The sequence below is a fragment of the Macrobrachium nipponense genome, chromosome 39 (genome assembly GCF_015104395.2).
Source record: "Macrobrachium nipponense isolate FS-2020 chromosome 39, ASM1510439v2, whole genome shotgun sequence".
In the NCBI taxonomy this organism is placed as follows: Eukaryota; Metazoa; Arthropoda; class Malacostraca; order Decapoda; family Palaemonidae; genus Macrobrachium; species Macrobrachium nipponense.
In genome coordinates, this window is record NC_061099.1 from 11,636,072 (window position 1) to 11,643,571 (window position 7,500).

The 7,500-nt window shown below is 39.7% G+C and overlaps 1 protein-coding gene across 2 annotated transcripts in view; it reads right to left on the reverse strand.

The window, feature by feature from the left end:
- The window catches only part of LOC135210525 (microprocessor complex subunit DGCR8-like), a 215,323-nt gene that overhangs the window by 192,917 nt on the left and 14,906 nt on the right, over nt 1–7,500 (reverse strand). The window contains exon 2 of one of the 2 annotated variants that reach the window (XM_064243400.1): nt 4,228–4,299. The exons of the other annotated variant lie outside the window; for it this stretch is intronic. The gene's annotated coding sequence lies outside the window, so the exon portion shown is untranslated. The remainder of the gene's footprint in view (nt 1–4,227; nt 4,300–7,500) is intronic. 2 annotated transcript variants of the gene reach the window in all.

The following is a 7,500-nucleotide window of genomic DNA, read 5'->3' on the forward strand; positions in this document are numbered from 1 at the left end:
AAATCAGTTTTGAATCGCAGAAATAGTGATTCCCTGATATTTATGTTATATAAATTAAAGTGAACCGCAGAAAATAGTGATTCACTGATATTATGTTACATAAATTAAGGTGAATCGCAGAAAATAATGATTCATTGGTATTTATGTATTATAAATTCAATGTCACGAGATTCAATGGTTCTGTGTTTAAAGTGCGAATGATGCCTCGCGTGATTTCTGCAACAGAAAGACACGAAACAAAAAAAAAAACATCTTTTCTCTTCATTTAATACCTGAAAAGTCACTTTTTCTTGGCTACAACCCACTCGATTTTGGTGCAGACGAAAATTCGCTCAAGAAATGAGAAGCAGACGCCGCGTTGGAATATCCTCCGGTGCTGCTGCTATGTTTTGCTTTCATAATCCATCGCAATGTGAAGACCCTCGATTCCATTTCGCTCCGTCACTGGGACCCAAACTGAATGCTAACTTTAATAATGACTTTAATAATGCTAACTTTAATTTAAATGGATGGAAAGGATGCGGTATGTGTGTCATTACCTTTCTAGATTTCATAATATCTGAGAATATGAACTGATGCGTTTCATTGGAATAATAATGGAATAAGTTGAGTTGATTATATAATGGAATAAATTAAGCTGATCATAGAATTTAGGCCAAAGGCAAAGCACTGGAACTTACGAGGTCATTCAGCGCTTAAATGGAAATTGCCAGGAAAAGGTGTCGACAGGCGTTACAGAAGGACAACCTCAAAGCAGTTGCGCTATGAATCAAGTGTTAGGAGAGGGTGGAAAGCAAGATGAAGAAAAAGAATATGAACGGAGGTACGGTAAAAGGAACGAGAAGGGTTGCAGCTAGGGGCCTTAAGGAGGGCACGCTGCAAAGAACCCTAAGTAATGCCTACGGTGCACCGCATGGGGTCCACTGACGGTACTACCCTGCTGCGGGGTTGGAATGCAACGGAATATAAACTTGAGGTCAAAGGCCAAGCGCTGGGACCAATGAGGCCATTCAGCACTGAAAGGGGAAATGAAAGTAATATGGTTTTGAGATCATAATAAAAGGAGAATCTCGCAGTTGCATCATGAAACGAGTGTCAGGACAGAGTCGAAACTAAGGTGGAGGAAAGAATATGAACGATGATACAGTAAAACGAATGAAGGCAATGCCTACAGTGCACGCCGTGAGGTGCACTAGGGGAACGTATGGGAAAGAGGAGAAAGAAAAAATGTAATTTTTACATTTCCATAATAGCAGATAAGACGACGGATCCATAACTTTAATGGCGGACAGAGAGAGAGAGGAAGAGAGAGAGAGAAATTCCCATAATGTCTCAGAAGGGAGGAGGAGGAGGAGGTGAGGAGGAGGAGGAGGCAGGAGGAGGAGGGGAGGAGGAGGAAAGGAGGATAGGATAACGGTCCCTCCAGAGCATCAAAAGAGTTTTATCTCGGTGGCGAATGCGCCGTTTCCTTTCGCCTTAAGTAACCCCGCCCCCCCTTCCTCAAACTATACTCTATAGGTCTCTTTGATGGGGGGGGGGGAGGGAAAGGAGGGGGAAGAAGTCTATGCACACACCGAAAGAAGAGGTTCTATCCGTTTATCTCGTATTGATTCGCTCGAAAAGAAATATATATATATATATATATATATATATATATATATATATATATATATATTTATTTATTTTGAGATATACTGTACTGTAATATTAACTCATACAATTAATATTCAGACATAATTATTACATTTACAATTAGATTTTATTGTAAACATACAACGAAGCACTGAAAATAATGTATATGAAAATATATATATATATATATATATATATATATATATATATATATATATATATATATATATATATATATATACTTTTCGAGTGACGTCACACCTTCTCCTTTCGAAATGGAGGCCAGGGGTCGTTTTGGTTTTGCTTCCGCCATTTATCGATTTCGAGCCCGGGGGGGAGGGGGCGGGGTGGGGGGGGGGGGGGGGGGGGGGGGGGGAGGGGGGCGGGGAGGGGGAAAGGGGGGAGGGGAGGGGGAGGGGGGAATGTGTCGATCCTACGTCGTCGGAGCCGCATCAGTTTCCTATACAGATCTATACAGATGATGGACGAGTCAAGCATAATCTCTACAGGGAGGTAATCTATCTTTCCGTCTCTCTCTCTCTCTCTCTCTCTCCTCTCGTTTGAAGGGGTTTTTATTGCGGGAGAGGGGTGGTGGTGAAAGGGTAAAATGTACTGGGAATTCAGGTCACAGTGAGCGTCAAAGAAGAGAGAGAGAGAGAGAGAGAGAAGAGAGAGAGAGAGAGAGAGAGAAGAGAGAGAGAGAGAGAGTCCAATAATTCATATTAAAAATTAGAGGCAAAAATGTGTGTGTGTGTATATATATATATATATATATATATATATATATATATATATATATATATATATATATCTATATATATATATATATATATATATATATATATTATATAATAGAGAGAGAGAGAGAGAGAGGAGAGAGACGAGAGAGAGAGAGAGAGAGAGCACAAGTGCTAGACAGCACTATAAAATATATGACACTCGAGACAAAACTCAAGTACGAGATTAACGGAAATGCCACGAAAAAAAAAGTTCCCTGACACCATAATCTAATCAAAATAAAGACGTTGGCAACACTAACACTACCAACACCTATCATATTGACATAAAAAAAAATTTATAACAAAACTTACAATATTAACAACACTGCAAACAATGCAGACTAATAAAACATTAGCAAACGCTCATATGGACGACGTGAAAAAGGCCAACAATCACAAAGAAAGTAGGCTGCTTATACCATGTGTGTGTGTGTGTGTGTGTGTGTGTGTGTGTGTGGCAACCCATCCCTTCCGCTAAATATTTGGTGGCCACCAGATCTCCCCGGACCAAACACAACACCCAATTCGGTTAAGTGACTGGTATACCTTATCCATTACCTGGCATAACCCCTACCCCTACCCCCCAAGTAAGGAAGGGCGTCCCATCGGTCACCCATCCAACCCCCGCCCCAAGAAAACTTTGCAAAACATGGGCGGGATGCCCTTCATCATGATGATATTGGTAGTGCGACGGAAGACCACTCATCCAGTGTTTTCATAGGAAGTCCTTTTCGTGTAGTTCCTCGCTGGACGGATGGTTTTCGTGCTCGCCTACCAATCCGAAGTTCGATTCTCCGCTCGGCCAACGCGGAATCAGAGGAATTTGTTTCTGGTGATAGAAATTCATTTTTCGGTATAATATGGTTCGGATCCCACAAGAAGCTGTAGGTTCCTTTGCTACGAAACCAATTGCTTTGTAGCCATGTAAAAAATGTCTAATACCTCGGCCTAGCCCTGGGAGAGCTTTAATCAGCTCAGTGGTCTGGTTAAACTAAGACATACTTAACTAAAATGTGCTTTGTATCTAAATGGCATTGCAGTGCGTGAACACTATCTTACAAGAATAGCAAGGTGTGATCCGACCTCAAGCTTACTTGGGACGCATGCAAGATATTCCTCTCCCACATAAGTTGTAAACATTACGTTCCTAATTTACGTACATTATAATGCACGCTAAAACCTACTGTCAAATAGATCCTTGTTTCACCGACGAAAATTACAATAAATATACTATATTGTATTAGAAATAATTATTCTGTACTGTTTAACATGCACATCTTTATTTTTTACATTTTCATTCTAATAAATAAATCATAAATATCCTAGCCCAAAATTCCTGTATCTTTAACTCTACGCAAAACATTTTAAGGCTCTTCCATAGACCTTTCCTACCACCCCAGCAAGAACAACAACGACAAGGTAGTTTGTAGGCTTACTCCCCGAGTAAGAAAAACATCAAGATTCATTCACACGAAAAATACGGGGATTGGTAAAATGTATGCAACGCAATACATCTGATTCAGCATAAAACAAATTACTTCAGATTTCACCAACCAATGAAATAGTAGCACTTTCGATAAATGTACCAGATCACAATGTTAGAATTATCACTTCAAAGTCAAGGAACTACTTCCAAGACACAAGCTATGATCTACCTAGCGGAAACAAAATACAAAACTGCCTCTTCAAGAGCCTGCAAATCAAATCAACTGAAAGTCGGGGTTCCCAGGTACAAAATACACAACTTACAAACTCAACCAATATCTGAGCTCGGTTATTTAATGCACCGTTTAGACAAAGCAAAGAAGGTACTTACCACATGAGCGAAGGCTTCTCTTGGCGTCATGGCGGTGGAGGGTAGAAGGGGTCAGTCTATTCCAGCAATTCACTGTGGATTGAATTTAAACATGAATGGAAATGAAGGAAGAGGAGAAGGGTAAACAGAAAGTCATTAAATGGTCCTCAGAATAATAAACAATGGAGGACTTTCCGTGGAGCACTAAGACAAAATTGCATTATGTACTTGAATGAGGCAGAAAAGGGTTGCTTAAATGAACAAAGTTGGGAGTCAATTCCAGCACAATACCTGTCTGAAACAATGGAGATAAACGATGTTCAGTCCTGAACAATGATGAGAGTTTCAGTTATTCAGAAACTCTCAACCTTAAATGGAAGAAAACTTCGTAAGTTATCCTACAAATCAGCGAAAGGAAAACGTAAAAACCAGTGCAACAATCAGAAAAACCTCAAACCACATCTCGCTCCTGCCATAGGATAGTAAAATCTTCAACACATTGCTGTTGCAAAGCTTCCATGGTCCTGTCTAACCCCGCAATAAAAGTTGCACGAAGACTTTTATCTATCGATGAACGTGCAAGTCTCTGCCACACTAAAATTACTGACTAAAAGTGTGGGATGAGGTTGCAAGTCTCACGCCTTTTAGCGCACCCTACTGGGACTTCCTTCAGCTGATCGACATCAACGTACCTTAATCACAACATAAGTCAACGAATGTGCATGCTTTAACAACGGGGGCCACACAAACACATACACACACATATATACATACATATATATATGTGTGTGAGTGTGCGTGTGTGTGTTCATAAGTAGGATACAGCTCTTATTCATTCTCTGTATAAATAATGACACACTACTTCAATATTCTCTCTCTCTCCCTTCTGCTGATGCTCCTTTTCTTCTCATTTCCTTCCAGACACCAGTTTACTCTTTCAATGAATCAAATCAACTTTCTCTCTCTCTCTCTCTCTCTCTCTCTCTCTCTCAGGGTACCATCCAACCTAATCCCAAATCTTATTTCTCGTCACTTGAGGATTATTTCCTCAAAAGCTCATTTTGTCTACGAGCGAGCTGGGGGTCAGAGGGGTGAGAGAAGGCCCACCTCCTCCTCCTCCCCCTCCCCCTCTTGTCTCAGGAGACGCACACGTGGATATTATACGTTTTATTCTCGGGAAATTGGGTGATCAGGGGAAATTGGCACGACTTCTCTAAACAAGAAAATTCTATTGGAGCGCTTTTTTTTTCTTCTTTTTTTCCGCTAAAGATCATTCTGCTTCTGGAAGCAGGCATTAAAAGAGCTTGAATATGATAGCTGGGATGCTCACAAGCGCTGACTTCCAAGTGGTAAGGAAAAACAAAATTGAAAAATGTTCCGAAGTTTCTTCGGCGCAACCAAGTTTTCTGTACAGCGTTTAAAAAGCAAGGCCACCGAAAATAGTTCTATCTTCGGTGGTCTCGGTGCAATGCTGTATGAGCCTTGGCCCATAAAACTATATTTATGGTCCAGTGGTGGCCCATCCTATATCGTTGCCAGACGCAGGATTAGGGCTAACTTTAACCTTAAATAAAATAAAAACGACTGAGGCTAGAGGGCTGCAGTTTGGTATGTTTGATGATTGGAGGGTGGATGATCAACATACCAATTTGCAGCCCTCTAGCCTCACTAAGTTTTAAGATCTGAGGGCGGACAGAGAAAAGTGCAGACATGAAAAAGTGTGGACGGACAGGCATTTCTTCCACAGAAAACTAACATACATACTTGCATATATATATATATATATATATATATATATATATTCATATATATATATATATCAAGCTACAAATGTCCTCTAATATCTAATTCACTCTACCTTGGAATTAATATATTTTCATATATGTTTAACCAAAGGGGAATTTATTCAGCGATAATAGAATTTGCCGGCCGACGGGCAACGAACCATCGACATCTTCAATTCCCTGAGGACTGGCAGTGAAGCCTTAGCCCACCCCGCCACCACAAGAGGATATAAGTTTATGCCGCCTCCACACTCAAATACTGCTGCGCTCAGGTATTTTTTAGTTTTGGAAACTGCATCAAACTCACCTCGTCCTCGGTAGCGTTGTAGTGCTTTTGCCTAGACCGTAGCCATTATATAAGTCATATCACATTACTGTGATTCATATACAAACGCTACAAAAGGATGAGGTGGGTTTGATGCACTCCAAAAATATAAATACCTGAGCGCGGCAGGTATTTGAGGGTGGGAGGCGGCATAAACTTATATCCTCTTGCAGTGGCGGGTGGGTCTAAGGCTTCCACTGTCAGTCCTGGAATTGAAGATGTCGATGGTTCGTGCCCGTCGGCCGGCAATTCTATTATCGCTGAATAAATTCCCCTTCAGTTAAACATATATGAAAATATATTAATTTGGAGGTACCTTAAAGATATTAAAGGACTTTGTAGCGATATTTTGTATATATATATGAATAACTTGATCACGAAGTATAAAAAAATATTTATGTAAAATAAAGGTTTTTGCCACGAAGGAAAATTAAAAAGCGAGATAGCCGAGAACTTTCAGTCTAGCACGACCTTTACTAGTAAAGGGTCGTGCTAGACCGAAAGTTCTAGGCTATCTCGCTTTTCAATTTTCCTTCGTGGCAAAAAACCTTTATTTATAGATATATATATATATATATATATATATATATATATATATATATATATAATATATATATATATATATATATATATATATATATATATACATATATCCAAACATTCACAGCAGGCAACCTGACAAATTACACAATATTCAACTCTCTCAATTTTTCACAGAACCAGAAGAGATAACATTTCGGAAATCAAATACCAACCGAATACTCGTATAGACGTTCTCCCTTTGTCTTCCCTTGATACGGAAGTACAGCAGACCTGTCCACTCCTGGCAATCAAGGAAACTGAACGGATAAACAAAGTCCAAGACAGTTACAAATGACACTGATCAATTTGGAATCAATTTTTCATTACCGGTGGCAGAGGGGTTCTGATCTTCAATTCCGCATCGATAAACTAAAAAAAAAAATTATTGTGATTATGAAAAATGAAACTCTTGACTAAAAAGAACATTCACACAAATTTCGAGTCTGAAGTAGGAATGGAATATAGAAATCAGGCCAAAGGCCAAGCTCTCGGACCTATAAGGTCATTAGGGCTGGAAACGTGAAATTGAGATTAAAAAAAAAAAAAAAAACTCGCCATTGTGAAACAACTGTTAAGAGAGGGTGAATAGAAAGATGGAAGCGA